The 18,891-nt window shown below is 42.0% G+C and overlaps 1 long non-coding RNA gene across 1 annotated transcript in view; it reads right to left on the bottom strand.

Moving 5' to 3' along the window:
- Positions 1 to 2,497: 2,497 nt before the first annotated feature.
- The window catches only part of LOC127051663 (uncharacterized), a 290,729-nt gene continuing 274,335 nt past the window's right edge, over positions 2,498 to 18,891 (bottom strand). The window contains exon 2 of the long non-coding RNA XR_007774571.1: positions 2,498 to 2,716. This is a non-coding gene — a long non-coding RNA (uncharacterized LOC127051663). The remainder of the gene's footprint in view (positions 2,717 to 18,891) is intronic.

The following is an 18,891-nucleotide window of genomic DNA, read 5'->3' as shown; positions in this document are numbered from 1 at the left end:
CTTGAAATCCTCTGCCAAACAGTTCCATTGTGAAAGTTTGACTGCAGCCTAAAGGTGAAATAAATGCAATAAGTATTGGTTCCCAGATTACATAAAGTAGTACCTGAGGAAGACTCATCCTCAATCTCTTCAAAATGTCCTTTCACACTGTACCTCTAGTTATTCTAACAGCTAACACTTTTCCTCTGTTCCACAAGGCTCACCACAGTTCAATCCATTTGCATCTTTATAGAAGATATTTCAATTAGGGACTAAGTCAAAGTCCACTGAAATCAGTTGGAGTCTTTCCATGGGCTTTGGATCAGCCCCTTATGTGTTTTTTTGGACCATTTATAATTTACTAATACAAGTGTCCCCAAGGACTTTGGTTAATCAGGAAATAAGGTCAGAGACAACACCCTACATTCTTGGAGATGCCAAGCATCATATTACAATTTCGTCACTGCTCAGTTAAAAAGGCAAGTGTCACAGCTTTCAGATTCAGAAACATTTTCTGATTTAACCACCCCACAAACGCTATTCTGGGTAGTAGTATTTCTGTAATCAGCACAAACGGATTCATGCTTCTGCTGCATAACAGTCTGAATTGTCTACATTTAATATTCTATTTGTAGACAAATTCTTTACTTGATACATCCCCATTAATAGAGCCTAGAAGTCAGCATACCTGCAGTCTGACTGCCCAGTATGGTATATCGTTGAGTAAGCTGGAGAATATAATACATGGGAAGATGATACTATGCATCTATACACTGCAGGCCATGTTTAAAATTGCAGAAGAAAGTTCCCATTCCCAGATACTTTCTCTAGCTAAATTAGGCTTTTGGGGGCCAACTTCTCAAGTGATAAATTGGCATAGCTCTGTTGACTTCAGTGGAACTAGGCTGATTTATGCCGGTTGAAGATGTGACCCTTAATCTTTATTAAACAATGGTTTGAAGAATATGGGACCCTATTCACTATTATCCTGTACCTTATATAGCTTTTTAAACGAGTGCATCTAGAAAAATACAGGACCATAGTGTTGCATTACAAACATGTTGGCGAAGTGATGGTATTAAATATAAATCTTTGAAGAATTAATTAAGAGATCAGCACTGCTGTTGCTTCATCTAACCATGGTTAGCATATGCTGACGATAACATAAGTCTGTTTGTTTTTAAGTAATTGTACACTTTTGGGGTTGTTTTTTAAATATGTAGGCCAGGTGATCAGCCTTAGTATATTAATGTAACTTCAATGGAGCTACACCAATTTATGTCAACTGACAATTTTAAGTTACGGTAGGTAATTAGTTTCAGCACAAATTAAAATGTTCATCTGAACTTCAGAATGACAGAAATAAAATGACAGAAGAGTCAGCCGGCAGCCCGCCAGGGCAGGGTAACATTATACACAGGAATTTGAGAGAATTTTAAAGATAAGTGTTGTCCCTTAGCTTATTAACTTGCTGTTTACTGCGTTGGAGTCAAAATTAAAATGCTTTAGTGTTTACTGAAACAGCATATATGGTAACTAACAGCATGTTATTTTGTACACACTGTTTAACATTCTTTATTGCTCCAACTCATAAGGTTTATTTGAAATCAGTGGAGGAATTCATCCGATCTAGCATTTTTTCAGCTATTACCCGCTATCGCAAAAGTGCCAAGTGGAGGGGCACAAAGACCCACAATTTATGACACTTCATAAACATGCAAACTAGTGATAGAAAATCAAATTCTTTAGACACATTTATGGAACGTGTGGGTAGATGTGTACGCAGTTGCACTCTGGATGTTGCTCACTCAGCAGGAACCCCCAGATGGAACTGTAGTCTCCAGTTTTATCTGGTCATTTCAATTGCTCCTAAAACTCCATCCCACCAAAACAAAAACCTCCCTCCAGCTGGTAATGGCTTCAATCAGACTGGTTCTTTTGGCCGGTCATATTCTGCTTTAACTATGGACCGGATTGTCAGCTGGTGTAAATCTGGTGGCCTGTGATGCAGTTATGCCAATTATACCTGCAGAAAATTGGGCCCTGATATCATAACCTTAGTCCCAGATTTGGACCTTAGCGTCCAAAATATGGGGGTTAGCATGAAAACCTCCAAGCTTAGTTACCAGCTTGGACCTGGTACCTGCTGCCACCACCCAAAAAATTAGAGTGTTTGGGGGCACTCTGGTCCCCCTGAAAAACCGTCCCTGGGGACCCCAAGACCCAAATCCCTTGAGTCTCACAACAAAGGGAAATAATCCTTTTTCCCTTCCCCCCTCCAGGTGCTCCTGGAGAGATACACAGACACAAGCTCTGTGAATCCAAACAGAGTGACTCCCCCTCTCCGTTCCCAGTCCTGGAAACAAAAGCACTTTCCTCTTCACCCAGAGGAAATGCAAAATCAGGCTAGCAAATTCAACACACACAGATCTCCCCCTGATTTCTTCCTCCCACCAATTCCCTGGTGAGTACAGACTCAATTTCCCTGAAATTTCCCAGAAAAGAAAACTCCAACAGGTCTTAAAAGAAAGCTTTATATAAAAAAGAAAGGAAAAATACATACAAATGGTCTCTCTGTATTAAGGTGACAAAATACAGGGTCAATTGCTTAAAAGAATATTGAATAAACAGCCTTATTCAAAAAGAATACAAATCAAAGCACTCCAGCACTTATATTCATGCAAATACCAAAGAAAAGAAACCATATAACTTACTATCTGATCTCTTTGTCCTTACACTTAGAAACAGAAGATTAGAAAACAGAAACTACTTCTCCAAAGCTCAGAGAAAGCAGGCAGACAGACAAAGACTCAGACACAAACTTCCCTCCACCCAGAGTTGAAAAAAATCCGGTTTCCTGATTGGTCCTCTGGTCAGGTGCTTCAGGTGAGAGAGACATTAACCCTTAGCTATCTGTTTATGACACCTGAGTTCCAGGTATGTTATCCCATTGAAGTTAGTGAGGTTGGATATTTGTAAATGGGAACAGAATATGATCCAAAAGGCATGCTTTTAAGAAAGAGATGGCCATTTTCCCTCCTCTGCAATCCCTTTAACTATATGATTTCACAAGGGCAATTGAGAGCAGAAAACCTAACATCAGTTATACTTGCTTAGCAGAACAGCTCCTGAAGCCAAGGATGATCAGCGAGTCAAAGGAGGCATTCAGCACTTTACAGCATTTAGCCCCCAGTTAGTTGGTGCAATGGTTAATGGTAAACTAATTCTATTAACCATTACAGACAAGTTAAAAGACCAGCCCTGGCTTTTTATGGTTCATTATGTTAATATGGTTCACATTTTTTCTTTTCCATGCTTGCAAGGTCATTTCCTGGTCTTCATACCCACCCAGAGGGAAGAGTGTACTTAATAGCCATAAGCTACTTGAAATGAGCAATTTGGATAGGGATGTTCAGTTTAGCTTCATGTTTCATCTTCCCAGAACCTCACTGACACCTAATATTTCAGACTGTTGTTTGCAGCACGTCACTGTATAAATACTGGGGGATTTGATTATCTGAGTTCTCAAGGAAATACATACCCAGAACTGTGTAGCTTTGCTAAGTGGCAATCTTCTGGTGGTTTTGCATAATCAGACAGTACCTTGCATCCAATAATATATTTACAATATCTTTTAGACAAAGCTCAATTTGATGAGGTTGGCTCTTCAGCAGCAGGGAGCATATATGCTACAACGGGCTTTAGAGTAATGGTTTAGATCTCTCTCCAGCATGTAGCACACATAAGCCTTGAAGCATAAAAATCATAAATGATTAACCTACTTGATTTCCCATGAATGACAGAAACATGCTCTTCATGGCTTATTTTATTTCCTAAACATAAAGGAATGATGTCATAATCCATTGTTACAAATCAGAGAAACTCACTTTATAGGCTTCAAGATTATCAGTCCGTCAAGTTCTTAATTTGTGATTTTGCACTGTCTTAATTGCTAATTATTATATATGTGTGTCGGTGGCAGTTTAATTATTATGATAAGATCCTAACTGTTCTTGCTGAATGTTGTCTTTTTCATCTCCATACGCTGCCTCTGTTATGAGATAAGATGCATTATAATTTGAAGACAGTAGAGCTGATGGACAATTTCCGACCAAAACATTGTTTGTTGGTTTATTTGTGGAAAGCGGTTTTTTGACCAAGTAGAAATTTTCACCCAAAAAAATGAATAAATTCATTTTCCTCAAAATTATTTGGCGTTTTGTCAAAAAACAAGAACTAAAATTTGTTAGCTTCTCAACAACCAAAATTTCAATCCAAAATCTTCATGTTTTGCTATTTTGATGGAAAATGTTGATACAAACAAACAAAGGTATTGATTTGATCTAATTTTTTTTGCAACAAAAAATCATTTCCCAACCAGCTCTAAAAGAAACAGACATTTCAGTTAATTTTACTTATTTCTTTAAATGGTGCCCCAGGATATGCACTGGCTGCCTGTGTTTTTCCAGCTGGTGTTTAAGATAGGACTTTATAGATCAAAATCTAACTAACTCAGGATCTAGCTGATCTCAACTACAGCTCTATGGCATGACACTCAAACTGGAGAGGACCACTTGCCGGCTGTTGTCTGTAACGGCCCCTTTGGAATGCACATCCCCACCCTGGTCCAAAATAGCCCAAGTCTGCTAACTGTCAAGACATGCAGCAAGGCAGATCTTTTTAAGAGGGTTGCTGATGAAACTAATAGTGCGGGGGATAATGTTGCCAGAAAATGGGGAATTTTGTTTAGTTTTATGCTGCTTGGTTATTTGCTAGTTTTTCCTAGTATGTTATGGGGTTATGGAGGACTTCTTGATTCACTGTATTTTAAAATATTTTTCAGAGGCTCTTAGAATTCTCTGAGTGCTGCCTCTCATTATTTAAGGATAGAACAAAAGATTGAGGAATGCGTAGTCATTCCACAGTTAAGGTTGAGCTTTTCTCTTACAACAGGATTAAAATTCCTCTTCCTCACATGCTCGTGATTGAATTAAATCTCCAAAGGTAACACAATTGCTTTTCAGAGGACAAGTAAATTCTCTAGGATGTTTTTTAACAGTCTGGGCCTGGATCCTGTTCTGACCTAGAGCCCTGTACCGAGCCCCATTGACTTAATTGCTTAAGAGATATGTGGGGCTTAGCTGAACGTGCAAGCTGTATATGAAACCTACCTACATAAGCTGTATAAATGTGGCTCAGTGTCTTACACACACACAGAAAGTGAACCAAATTCACTATAATCTAAAATATGCATCTCTCCACGTACTGCAGACTCGAAAAGTAGAAGGCATGGATAAATTCCTCCTCTTTCTTTGAAACATTGCTGCTCTCGACCTCTGGGATGCAGAAAGAATTATATAAATAGAATCTCTATTTCTGCCTGCTTCCCTATCCTGGAGAAATATGTGTAAATAAGAGATCAAAGATCCTAGACAAACATTCAACATAAAACTGACAGACTGAAAAAGCAGAGCAGCTTCCTCAGCGTCTCACAGCACAGTGACTTAGCAAGCCCCTGGGAGATCACAGAGCCTTTTCCTCCACTCAACTATGCCCTCTGAGAAGCCTTTTTATTTTATTTTATTTTCATTTTAATGCTGGCTTTGAAAATATACCTACATCAGAATGATTAGGCAGTAAATGGTTTGCAATAGCTGTTGCAAGTTATTTCTCCAACCTATTCTGAATCATGCTTGGATGTCAGAGGCCTCATCTTGTAATCTTTCCACGTGCTTAACTCCCATACTGCAGACAGTGCATGGGATCTGCAGGCTTTGACTTCAGCAAGCCCCACCAAACTTTAGTTTTTAAAAAATAAAACCAGTCAGGCACTATGATCTTTCCTAGACAATGTTTTGTTCCCCAATGTCCAAGCCAGCTGTGCTGATTCAAGTGAGCCAATCAGGTCCACTAGGACGTTATCGATGGCTTTATCGGTATGAAATCCTCACAATGCATCGCCTGCATGCTTAGGAGTATCACGCTGGCAATAAAGATGATACTAGTTGTCACACAACAGGGAGAGAAACATTGAGCTTCCAAAGTGCAGAATAAATTGTATTTCTCTTTCTTTATTCAGTGCTATAGATGGCACAAAGATGGTAGAACTAACCAACCATTTAGATATGTTTATAAGGCTTTTAAATCATGAAATGGATTATTGCAGTGGCGAAAGTATTTGGGAAATCCATTTGATGCAGAGCACATTCTACTTGAAGAGGCAGCCTTTTTAATTTACATTTGTTATAAGTGACTCTGAGCATAAAGGATTTTATGTCAAATAAAAAGCTCTACCCTTAATGCCATGTGCAGTAACCTGCATTATTGTATTCAACCCTGTCTCTTTTTCCCTTCCTCACCCCCTCCATCCGCCATCTGGATTTACATATTTTTGGCCCAGTCCTCCAATGTGCTGCTGCACACCTGGAAAGTGCATTAGCATGATCCAATTCCCATGGCAGTCTGTCCATTGATATCAATAGGAGCAAGATCGGACCCTTTATGACCTCAACCCTCACAGACTTCAATGGGATATTATGCAGTGCCTCACCAGCTTGGTTTTTTAGTGAAAAAATCGTCTGATCAACACAGACCTCGGGTCCTGAGATTATAAACAATGGTACTGGTGTTGAGGTGTTTTAAGAGGACTCCCTGAAAGCTCCCCATATCATAAGATTTTGCCCTACAGTATAATCTACTGCTCCAAAGGAAACAGTTTTCCCTCAGAATTTCTTGTTTGCTTCCATTTCTAGATCTAGTAGACCAAATCCCCAGCAGATGTAAATCAAATCCATTGAAGCCAGGCCCATTTACAGCAATTGAGGATCTGACCCACAGTTTCTAAATCAGTGTTTTGGCCTCAGTTAATCTTTACTGTCCTAAACACAATTTTAAATGTCAGAAAAGTTAATATACATGTGAATTGTTTGGGAATTGAAATATCCCAAGCAAAAAACAACAGGAACAGTGTAGGCTATTTTAAGACTTTGGTTTTATTTCGATTGTAGTTACAGGCTAGAAAACCAGGGCATTTTGCCAGCAGTATAGCTATAGTTTTGCAGGAGCACTTTGCATTTAGCTAGAATAAAATAAAAATAATAAAAAATAAAATAAACAGAGGAGCATTTCACAACAGCGGGAAATAATAAATCCAATATGAAATGGATCAGAGAAGAACTGAAATCACTAAGATTCGGGTTAAGAAAAGAAGGAAAGTATCACAAAAATGTTGAAAAATTTCAGAAAAAAATAGTTCTTTGTTCCTATCAAGTAGAAATTAATTAGATGCACATATTTAATTTTCTCCAAGCCCTGATATGGTACCGTTCCCATTGAATTAGATAGCTATACATTATTAACACACATCAAATTACATTAAAGTAACATGAATGGTCTGATTTAAAATCCACAAAGCTTTGCAAGAATGCATCCGCAGGGCAAGTAAAGGACTGAGTGGAAACCGTCACACAGTTTCACAGTTTGGAAGGATAGAATTATTTCAGTATACTGGGCATATCATTTGTCTTCTCATTTTCTGTGGGTTTTTTAATGGCAGGATTTTTGTTTGTTTGTTTTGGGTTTTTTTTGTTTTTGAAGGAAAGGGAAAATCTCTCAGTGGACACATACAACACATTCCTATAACCTGTGGGCAATTGTTGGAAGACGTGATAAGGGCTCTGAGCCATGTCAATGTACACTTAAAGAGTGCTAGTCTATGGCTGGTTGGTGCACCAGATTATTGGATATTTCAAAAATAGTGCTTTATGGGAGATGCACACCCTGATACATGTGCACAGTAAGCCCTGATGCTAAACATTCTTATGAAAAAAGCAGCTAGTATTAGGATTGCCAGGCATCCGGTTTTGACAGGAACACCCGCTCGAAAAGGGACCCTGGTGGCTCTTGTCAGCACTGCTGACCAGGCCGTTAAAAGTCTGGTCGGCAGCGCTGTGGGGCTAAGGCAGGCTCCCTGCCTGCCCTGACTCCACACGGCTCCCAGAAGAGGCCAGCATGGCTGGCTCCTAGGCACAGGGGTGGCAACGAGGGCACTGCCCACTGCCTGTCCTAAGCGCTGGCTTCACAGCTGTCATTGGTCTTTACCCTTCCTATTCACATATCACACTTCTGCTTTTCCTGCCCTCTGCAGTATATCTTGGTGTAGTCACTCCTCCATCTTTTCCTGTGATTTTGCTTCTTTGTTTTGCATCAACTCTTTTTTAAAACCAATGTTAAACTCATTCCCTTCTCACCACCACCATCTCCTTTCCTCCCCTATATCACCTTCATATGTTGGCCCAAATTCTGCCTGCTGGGCTATCGATGGAATTACTTTAGATTTACCCTTATGTAAAAAAAAAAAATCAGGCTCAGAAATTAGCAAGGTGCGTAAATCCAGCTTTATGGAGTGGCTCAGCTATGGGGATAGTAAAGGGAAAACACAAGGAGACTCAATCTGATTGGAATTGTAACCATGAGCCTAAAGGAGAAAATTTGGGGATTCTCAGTGAGTAAGGAAGCTTGGAAGGAAATCATGGATTTTATTCAAAATATGTTTCTGAAGCTATGACTCAACATGGGGAACAAGGTAAGAACCTGAGTCTGGGAGCAGGGCAGCATAGCATCAGGAGTGCAGGGGATGGCGGTTTTGAATCCCTTCTCATATGTCCGTTACAGCTTCAGCACAGCAGCAGAATGCAATCCCCTTGCCAAGAAAGACCACAAGACCCCTCCCAGGGTCCAAAGCATCTTTTATTGCTATCTTTTCCTCTGGCTGCATCTCACTCTCCCTTTCTTTTGTCCTGTTTCCCCCCTGCCTAACCTTGCTGTCCACTCAGCCTCATTCTAGCCCCTTTCTCTGTTCTCCAAAGACCAATCCCCTCTCCTATTTCCCGCATCCCTCTCACAACTGCCTCCAGGTGTGAATATGGTTATTTTAATGTAACAGCAAATAACTTGCTCTAAGTTCTGTTTTGGCACATGCCCCTCCAGAGCTTCCATAGTTACACATCAAGGAACAAAGAGAAAGACAGAGCTGTTTGCCAAATAACTTGTTTAAGCTTTTGCTGCTCTAGCAGAAATAGCAATACATTAAATATTGGCTGTGATTGTAAAATTATGAGTAGCAAGTAAAAAATCTCTTTTCCACCTTTAAGGGTAAAGGAAATGACAGCCCTGTAACCTCAAGTGAAAAGTATTAGGGCCCAGTCCTGCTCTGATTGAATGGCAAAACTCTTATTGCCTTCAATGAGACTAGGAATGGGGCCTTCTTTGAATGTGACATTAACATGGAGATACCGTTCTCAGGACAGCTAGTCACTATGAGCCTTAGCTGGTCATTGATTTTCATACCAAGTTCACCAATGATTAGGATGCATAAGGAAATCTATTCATGGAATAGCTAGCAGGATATAAGTATACAGTATTTGTTTTCTTCTAATATACAGCTTCAATAGCAAGTCATGAGTGAATTTAATAAAACAAGATAATCTATCAGTTCTAGGAGCTATAGATTGAACCCAGACTGTTATCGGGCTTAATCTCACAGCTATAAATCATGTCAAAGTATGAGACTTGTTTTATTCCTTATTAATGAAGAGACAATGCCCTGTCTTAGATGTGCGGGGCCTTATTCTTCTCTGATTGCAGGAGTAAGTCCATTGAAGTCAAATAAGGTTATATGAACATGAAACTGGTGTCGGAAGAGAATCAGGCTTGTAGTAGTATTATGAATCAAATAAACTGGACAATTCATGATATATTTCAAAATGCACACGTTGTTTTAAACAATGCATCACAGTGTGTGTAGTATCTTTTACAAATCTGCATCTGTTTAATACAGTCGTGTTAATTGTTTCATCTTTAGGGTTGTATGCTTTGTTAAGCATTTCAGTACAAAAAGAGCTCACTTTGCACAACAGTAGATGCAGACACCCTTTGCAGATGCTAATCACTCCCATTTAAGGAGAGCTGAAACTAATACCTGAGAAACTGGGATGATGTTAATAATCTTTGAAAAATTACAAGAAAAACTCAACTTGCAATACATATGTATGGTTGGTGGCAACACTGTGTCCCCAACTGTGCTTGAGCCTAGAGCCTCAGAACTCATTTTACGCCTGTTCTAGCCATTGAAAATTAAGGTAGATTTCTCTGACATGGAGGGTCGCATGCATAATGTACATAATGCCTTGCCATAAAGGGCTGCCTGATGGTTTTTGAAAATCTGCATTTGACAGTAAGTTTCTCGAAGGCAAAGTAGGAGAGTGGATCAGGTTCTGATCTTGGTTCTACCCATGTAAACTCAAAGATCCTCTGCTGAAATTAGTAGAGGTGCTCTGGATTTCAAGTGGCATAAATGAGATGAAAATCAGGCCAGACGAGTTTATAGCTTGCTGCTTGGCATACTGTGTTATTTCATTAAGCACAGCCCAACAAAATGCCATAAGCTTTTAATATTAACAACCTCAGACATCAGAATGTATGATCTTTTTAGGTAAACCAAGTCACTTTGTATTGTTTCCTCACTGACATAACTACATCATGTGGGGAGAATGAAACATTTGCCTTAGACTCCCACGTGACTTGGCAGATACTTGTCATTTTGCACAAACAGGCCTCACAGAACAGCTTGGAATTATAATAGACAGAAGGTGTCGAAATAACTGTGGGGCCTAGAGGACAGTTGCACTTGTGCTTGGAGAGAAATAGATAAAAAAGGGAAGATTCTGATAGTACAGTAACAAAAGCAGCATTAATACCTGATCATGCCTAAGAGTTCTGCTGAACCATCCCAAAATAATAGCAGATGAACAGGGATACGGTGAAAGGACAAATCATTCTCTCTAGTTCATAGTGAAGGCACTTTAACATTCCTTTCCTATTTTGGTTGTCATTTTGAACGAAATACTGTCATGGAAATCAGAAAAGATTTGGGAAGATATTCAAACTCACTCATTCTGCATTTGATACTTTCAAATGGAGCCAAGGCTTTTGAGCTAAAAGTTCCAGTTGTCCCCCTCTTGCTGGCTGACCAGGAGGAAAGCTGCTAGTTACACATCACTTGCTTCCTTAGCCTGCCAATAACATTGCAGATGGTTGGCTAACAGGCAGACTAGAAGAAAGAAAGATGCAGTGCCGGCAAACAAAAATCATGAGGAAATGGCATCAGGATTTGGCCCATTCTCAGTTTTTGCTCAATCCAACCTTACTGAGCGAAACTCCTTTTGACATTGGTGGGACTTTGCCAGAGTGAAAACTGAGCCAGGACCCCATGCTTTGGCCTAATGCTCATAGCATGTTTGAAGTCTGAAGGTCACAATGAGGAATCAGATGGGCCTATTGAAAATGAGTTATGGTGGGGAGACACTGGAGACTTGCACCTTGGAAATACCTGATATACTTGCATCTGAGCTAGGGAAGGCTTGACAGAGAGTAGCAGGCCCATTGGAAGTAAAATGAATGAAGCTCAACTCTTTAAATCAGAGGGTGAGAGAGTCTGAAGGGGTGGGAGGTGGGGAAAGGGGTGCTCTGTAAGCCAACACGAGAGACTAGGCCTTAGAAGCAGAAGGTGAGATTAGTTGCCATTTTGTAGCAGGTAAAAATAATAACTGTACTAAGAAAAAATATTTGACCGATACCAACATCTGAATCTAACCACCCCGGGGTTATCTGATACCACCATCAATCACCTTAGAGAAGTGAAACTAATACTTAGCTCTAATGTACAGCTTTTCATCCATAGATCTCAAAGTGCTTTTTTAATGGATTTAAGCCAGAAGGGACCATTAGATCATCTAGCCTGACCTCCTGTATATCAAAGGCCATTACATTTCACCATATTACCCCTGCATTGAGCCCAATCATTTGTGTTTGGCTAAAGGATATCTTTAGAAAGGCATCCAGTCTTGATTTGAAGGCATCAGGAGATGAAGAATCCACCAATTCTCTTGGTAGTTTGTTCAAATAGTCAATAGCTTTCACTGTTAAAAAAATTTGTGGCTAATTTGAGTGCTTCCGGCTTTTCAACCATTTCAGCACCTTTAGTAGTAGTTTTATGAAAGCACCAAAATCTTGGGATGACTAAATATCCAGTGACTTTATCAATTGATTTTCTGTAGGTTAACTGTAAGATTGGTAAATATGAAAATGTCCTTTTAAGAGAGAGAGCTTTTACTTTGGGTGATTTAGGTGACCAGCCATGTGGTCCAAACAACAATCCTTTGGCTAACATATGTCCCCACACACTTTGTAAAACACACACTTTCAATAATGAATAAATCACAGTGAAGGATTCAAGCAGCTCTAAGCATGAGCAACAAAGCTTGGACCAAGATTTAGATCCGGTCCTGAACCTGCAATTTAGGGAATCTCACATCCAGAGCTTTGGTTCAGGGCCATCCCTTACAAACTAAAAGCAAACCATCCAAAACAAAACCAACCTGGCAAAAATGCTATAAAACAAAACAATGTGCAGCAACATAAATTAGCACAAATAAAAATATTCCAGCCTACCACATCAGAGACGTAAACAAAAGAAAACTCACAGGGGTCGGTAACACAAGCTCCTTCAGAGGGAGGCAATGGGAAACAGGATACAGCTGTACCATTAAACAGCATTAGAGCATGTCAGTGAGCTTCTGAACAGGGTTTGAGAGGAGGTTCTTAGGGGAGCTTAAAGCCAGGAATTGTTTTAGAGGGAGAGGGGCAGAGGAAAAGTAAAATGAGGGGTGAGCTCAAAGTAGAGCTTTTACTTTTCGATTTTTCTGTTCCAGGGCATGGCTCCTTTTGTCTCTGCACTAGTAGAGTCTGGGATATGCTTTTATCACCCATTAAAGTCAGCAGGATTTTACATGAATAAGTTCCTGTACAATGCTTTGAATGTTACCTTAATATTCATCTTTCAACATCTGCAGTATTTTCTACCTTTATGTGATTAGAATGGAAGAGCCAAGGTTCAGATTCAATGCTTATGGAAAAAGGACCATTGACTTGGGTTAGGCCCAAAGGCAGATTTTAGAAGGTATTTATGCAGATAGATACGTAGTGGGGATTTCAGAAGTGCCCAACCATATAAATCCCAGGTACTTTTGAAAATCCCACTAGGCACCTACCTAAATACCTTTAAAAATCTGCCCCAAATCAATAGAGGGTCATAGGTGAATCCTCAGAGTGAAAGCTCAGACCTGACATTAATCGTGGCACATGATAAACTTTATTTTACTACTGCTGAAGATTATAAAACTGGTCCAAGTACTCAGCTGGTGTGAACTCATAGACTTTAAGGTCAGAAGGGACCATTATGATCATCTAGTCTGACCTCCTGCACAACGCAGGCCACAGTATCTCACCCACCCAGTCCTGTAACAAACCCCTAACCTATGTCTGAGTTATTGAAGTCCTCAAATCATGGTTTGAAGACCTTAAGCTGCAGAGAATCCTCCAGCAAGCGACCCGTGCCCCATGCTGCAGAGGAAAGCAAAAAACCTCCAGGGCCTCTGCCTATCTGCCCTGGAGGAAAATTCCTTCCGGGCCCCAAATATGGCGATCAGTTAAACCCTGAGCACATGGGCAAGACTCACCAGCCAGCACCCAGGAAAGAATTCTCTGTAGTAACTCAGATCCCACCCCATCTAACATCCCATCACAGACCACCAGCATAACTCTGTTGAAGTCCATGGAACTACTCCAATGTATGCTATCTGAGATCTGGCCCATTATCCCTAAACACTCGGATAACTTCTCCTAAATGGCAGCATCAAATGACTCCCGTTCTTCTACTTGCTGCCTGTGGTCTTCATTTTAAAAGATGCACCCTTTCCCATTCCCTCAGAGACTACTTACATGATGGTAGTCCTTGTTTTCAATGATGATTATTTCTGTCTCCTGTGGAGGAGAAGAACCTGGAGTCTAGTACTGCTAATGTGTCTAAAGAAACCTGAAGACAAAGTGGTGCTTTGCTACGTAGAACTGTAAGGAAAATCCCTTTAGAATTGTCAGACTCTGCATTATCATGGAGAGGTTCATCACCCTACTTGAATCCCAGAATCTGCTCCATAGCTGCAGTATCTCCTTGCTGCTGCTACTGCTCTGATAAAAAGGGGTTATTTTTTGGTTGGAGGAAGTCAGAGGGTTGAGATGAGACAGAACCATGAGATCATATTGTGTCAACTGAATATCTTCTTCTTTGATTCCTGTCCATCAGCTCAGCAGTGACAATGGGGCTGAATGAAATCTTTCATTCACTTTCTGTCTTGTACCAGTTTCCTGGCTTCTTTCATCTTTAAAACATCTTCAGTCTACATCACTCTTCACTGTGTCTACCTAACCCATTCTGGGTCTTTATCTATTTCTAGTTCCTTGCTCTCTGGTATGTATCACCATATATAGTACTATTTCCGGGTCTATTCTTGACATATGTCAAAACCCTCTGTCATAAACAGATAGCTAAGGGTTAATGTCTCTTTCACCTGAAGCACCTGACCAGAGGACCAATCAGGAAACCGGATTTTTTCAACTTTGGGTGGAGGGATTTGAGTGTCTGAGTCTTTTGTTTTCTGGCTGCCTGCTTTCTCTGAGCTTTGGAGAAGTAGTTCTACTTTCTAGTCTTCTGTTTCTAAGTGTAAGGACAAAGAGATCAGATAGTAAGTTATATGGTTTCTTTTCTTTGGTATTTGCATGAATATAAGTGCTGGAGTGCTTTGATTTGTATTCTTTTGGAATAAGGCTGTTTATTCAATATTCTTTTAAGCAATTGACCCTGTGTTGTATCATCTAATACAGAGAGAACATTTGTACTTATTTTTTTTTCTTTTTATATAAAGCTTTCTTTTAAGACCTGTTGGAGTTTTTCTTTACTTCAGGGAAATTGAGTCTGTACTCACCAGGGAATTGGTGGGAGGAAGGAATTGGGGAGATCTGTGTGTTGGATTGCTAGCCTGATGTTGCATTCCCTCTGGGGGAATAGGAAAGTACTTTTTGTTTCCAGGATTGGGAACAGAGAGGGAGATTCACTCTGTTTGGATTCACAGAGCTGGTGTCTGTGTATCTCTCCAGGAGCACCTGGAGGGGGGAAGGGAAAAAGGATTATTTCCCTTTGTTGTGAGACTCAAGGGATTTGGGTCTTGGGGTCCCCAGGGAAGGTTTTTCAGAGGGACCAGAGTGCCCCAAAACACTCTAATTTTTTGGGTGGTGGCAGCAGGTACCAGGTCCAAGCTGGTAACTAAGCTTGGAGGTTTTCATGCTAACCCCCATATTTTGGACGCTAAGGTCCAAATCTGGGACTAAGGTTATTACATGAGTGGCAGCCGGTGGGATGATATAGACAGAATCCAGAAGCCAGTGGAAATATTTTATTTTTCTCTTCTCTGCTAAGGGCTTTTTAGCAGAGAGAAGCAGTTGGTTTTAAAAGGGAACCAGAGAGAATTTTTTTTTCTGCTCTCTCTGGCAGTTTGTGGCTTGCATGTTAAGGGTCTTTTGTCATGCAATAGCCCTCCCATTAGGAGGCAAGTACCAGCACTTATAGGCATGCAAATAAAGTGGTTTTTCTGGTTTCCCTTCATTGAACATTAGCTAGAGAGAGAAAAGGAAAATTAGCTAAAAGCACTGTTGCTAGGCAGACTTCAGGAGGCAACAGAGAACCTGCAGTTCAGAAGATAAACACCGGAGGGCACCCCAACACAAGAAAACAGGAACCATGACTTCTAAGGCAAAAATTGACGCCGAAGAACAAATCAAAGAAGCTGAACACAGGCGACAGATGGAGATGAAAGAAAGAGAAGAACAGATCAAAGAGGCAGCCTACCAAAGAGAACAGGCAGCCAAAGAGGCAGCCAAAGAGGCAGCACACAAAAGAAAACTAGAAGAAGAAGAGGTGGCCTACCGAAGGAAACAAGCAGAAGATGAGTTGGCCCACAGAAGGAAGCAAGAAGAAGAGGAGGCGGCCCACCGCCGAGACATGGAAAAACACCAAAAAGAAATGGAAAAACAACAAAAAGAGAATGAAGAGAAGGAAAAACAGAGAAAACATGAACTGGAGATGGCAAAAGCTGGGCTGCCTGTGCCAACCAACCCTAACAACCCGGCGCCAAATATTGCTCCACAGCACAGGAAATTTCCCACCTACAAGGCAGGTGATGACACCGAGGCCTTCTTGGAAAACTTTGAAAGAGCCTGTCTTGGGTACAGCATCCCCGAAGACCAGTACATGGTAGAATTGAGGTCACAGCTCAGTGGACCTTTAGCAGAGGTGGCAGCTGAAATGCCTAAGCACCAAATGAATGACTATAAACTTTTTCAAACCAAGGCCAGATACAGGATGGGGATAACCCCAGATCATGCCCGTCGGCGCTTCAGAACCCAAAAGTGGAAACCAGAGGTGTCATTTCCCAAACACGCCTACTACATTGCAAAAAACTATGAGGCCTGGCTAACAGGAAACAACATTCAAACCTTGGAAGAACTGAACCTCCTCATACAAATGGAGCAGTTCTTGGATGGTGTTCCTGAAGACATCACACGGTACATACAAGATGGAAACCCCAAGAATATCGCTGAGGCGGGGGAGATTGGAGCCAAATGGATGGAACTGGCAAAAAGCAAGAAAGCTACTGTCAAGGGGAACGATTACCCCGGGGGTACACAGACCATAAACCCTACAACCGAGGACAGCCAAAGACCCCACATACCACCCAAGTAAAGCCACAGATACCCTACCCTTCAACCTCACCAGTCTCCAGTAACTCACCTCGGCCCAGTGACCCATCAGATGGAAGATGCTTTAAGTGTAATGAACTGGGACATATCAAGGCCAACTGTCCCAAGAACACCATGCGAGTGCAATTCATTACACCACCATCACACCAAAGATCCCCAGGCCCGGATGCCTCTCAAATCCCCTTGGAGCGAAGGGAAAATTTGAGAGTGGGCGGAAAGAAGGTTACTGCGTGGAGAGACACGGGGGCACAAGTGTCAGCTATCCACCAATCCTTCGTTGACCCCAAATTCATCAACCCAAAGGCCAAAGTTACAATTTACCCCTTCATGTCACAAGCTGTAGACTTGCCTACAGCTCAACTGCCTGTCCAGTACAAAGGCTGGTCAGGAATGTGGACTTTTGCAGTCTATGACAATTATCCTATCCCCATGCTACTGGGGGAAGACTTGGCCAACCAGGTGAGGCGGGCCAAGAGAGTGGGAATGGTTACACGTAGCCAAACCAGGCAAGCTTCCAGACCCATTCCTGTTCCTGAGCCGTCCACAGAGGCCCCGTCTGTGTTACCAGAGACCCAGACAGAGGTAGTGGACCCAGATTCCATGCCTACCACTGAAACAGCCACAGCATCTCCAGTCCCAGGCCCGGAACTGGAACAGCAACCAGCACCAGCAAGTGCAACTACATCTTCAAACTCAACGCCAGAGGGCGCCAGCGAGCCAAAACTGGCAGAAGCAACAAACAGCCATACCCAAAAGGCTCAGCCAGAGCCTGAAATACCCTCAGGTGCACCAGCGGAGAGCGGTTCACCAGCAACGGAAACAACCCCATCACCTACATCGCTTCCAGAGGGACCAAGCCCAAGTCCACAGTCTGAGGAAGAACTGGTGACCCCAGACTCAAGGGAACAGTTCCAGACTGAGCAGGAAGCGGATGACAGCCTTCAGAAAGCTTGGGCGGCGGCACGGAGCACCCCACCGCCTCTCAGCTCTTCTAATCGATCCTGGTTTGTTATAGACCAAGGACTTTTATACAAGGAAATTCTTTCTGGTGGACACCGGGAAGAATGGCAGCCGCAAAAACAGTTGGTGGTTCCAACTAAGTACCGGGGGAAGCTCTTAAGCTTAGCCCATGATCATCCCAGTGGCCATGCTGGGGTGAACCGAACCAAGGACCGGTTGGGGAAGTCCTTCCACTGGGAGGGGATGGGCAAGGACGTTGCCAAGTATGTCCGGTCTTGTGAGGTATGCCAAAGAGTGGGTAAGCCTCAAGACCAGGTCAAGGCCCCTCTCCAGCCACTCCCCATAATTGAGGTCCCATTTCAGCGAGTAGCTGTGGATATTCTGGGCCCTTTCCCAAAAAAGACACCCAGAGGAAAGCAGTACGTACTGACTTTAGTGGACTTTGCTACCCGATGGCCAGAAGCAGTCGCTCTAGGCAACACCAGGGCTAACACTGTGTGCCTGGCCCTAACAGACATCTTTGCCAGAGTAGGTTGGCCCTCTGACATCCTTACAGATTCAGGGTCTAATTTCCTGGCAGGGACCATGGAAAAACTGTGGGAAACTCATGGGGTGAATCACTTGGTTGCCACCCCGTACCACCATCAAACCAATGGCCTGGTGGAAAGGTTCAATGGAACTTTGGGGGCCATGATACGAAAATTCATCAACGAATTCTCCAATAATTGGGACCTAGTGTTGCAGCAGTTGCTGTTTGCCTACAGGGCTGTACCACATCCCAGTTTAGGGTTTTCACCATTTGAACTTGTGTATGGTCACGAGGTTAAGGGGCCATTACAGTTGGTGAAGCAGCAATGGGAGGGGTTTACGCCTTCTCCAGGAACTAACATTCTGGACTTTGTAAGCAACCTACAAAGCACCCTCCGACACTCTTTAGCCCTTGCTAGAGAGAACCTAAAGGATGCTCAAGAAGCGCAAAAGGCCTGGTATGACAGACATGCCAGAGATCGGTCCTTCAAGGTAGGAGACCAGGTTATGGTCTTGAAGGCGCAACAGGCCCATAAGATGGAAGCATCATGGGAAGGGCCATTCACGGTCCAAGAGCGCCTGGGAGCTGTAAACTACCTCATAGCATTTCCCAATTCCTCACTAAAGCCTAAAGTGTACCATGTTAATTCTCTCAAGCCTTTCTATTCCAGAGACTTACAGGTTTGTCAGTTTACAGTCCAGGGAGAGGATGCT

This window comes from Gopherus flavomarginatus, chromosome 5, assembly GCF_025201925.1.
Source record: "Gopherus flavomarginatus isolate rGopFla2 chromosome 5, rGopFla2.mat.asm, whole genome shotgun sequence".
Lineage (NCBI taxonomy): Eukaryota > Metazoa > Chordata > Testudines > Testudinidae > Gopherus > Gopherus flavomarginatus.
This window is presented reverse-complemented; position numbering and strand designations above follow the sequence as displayed.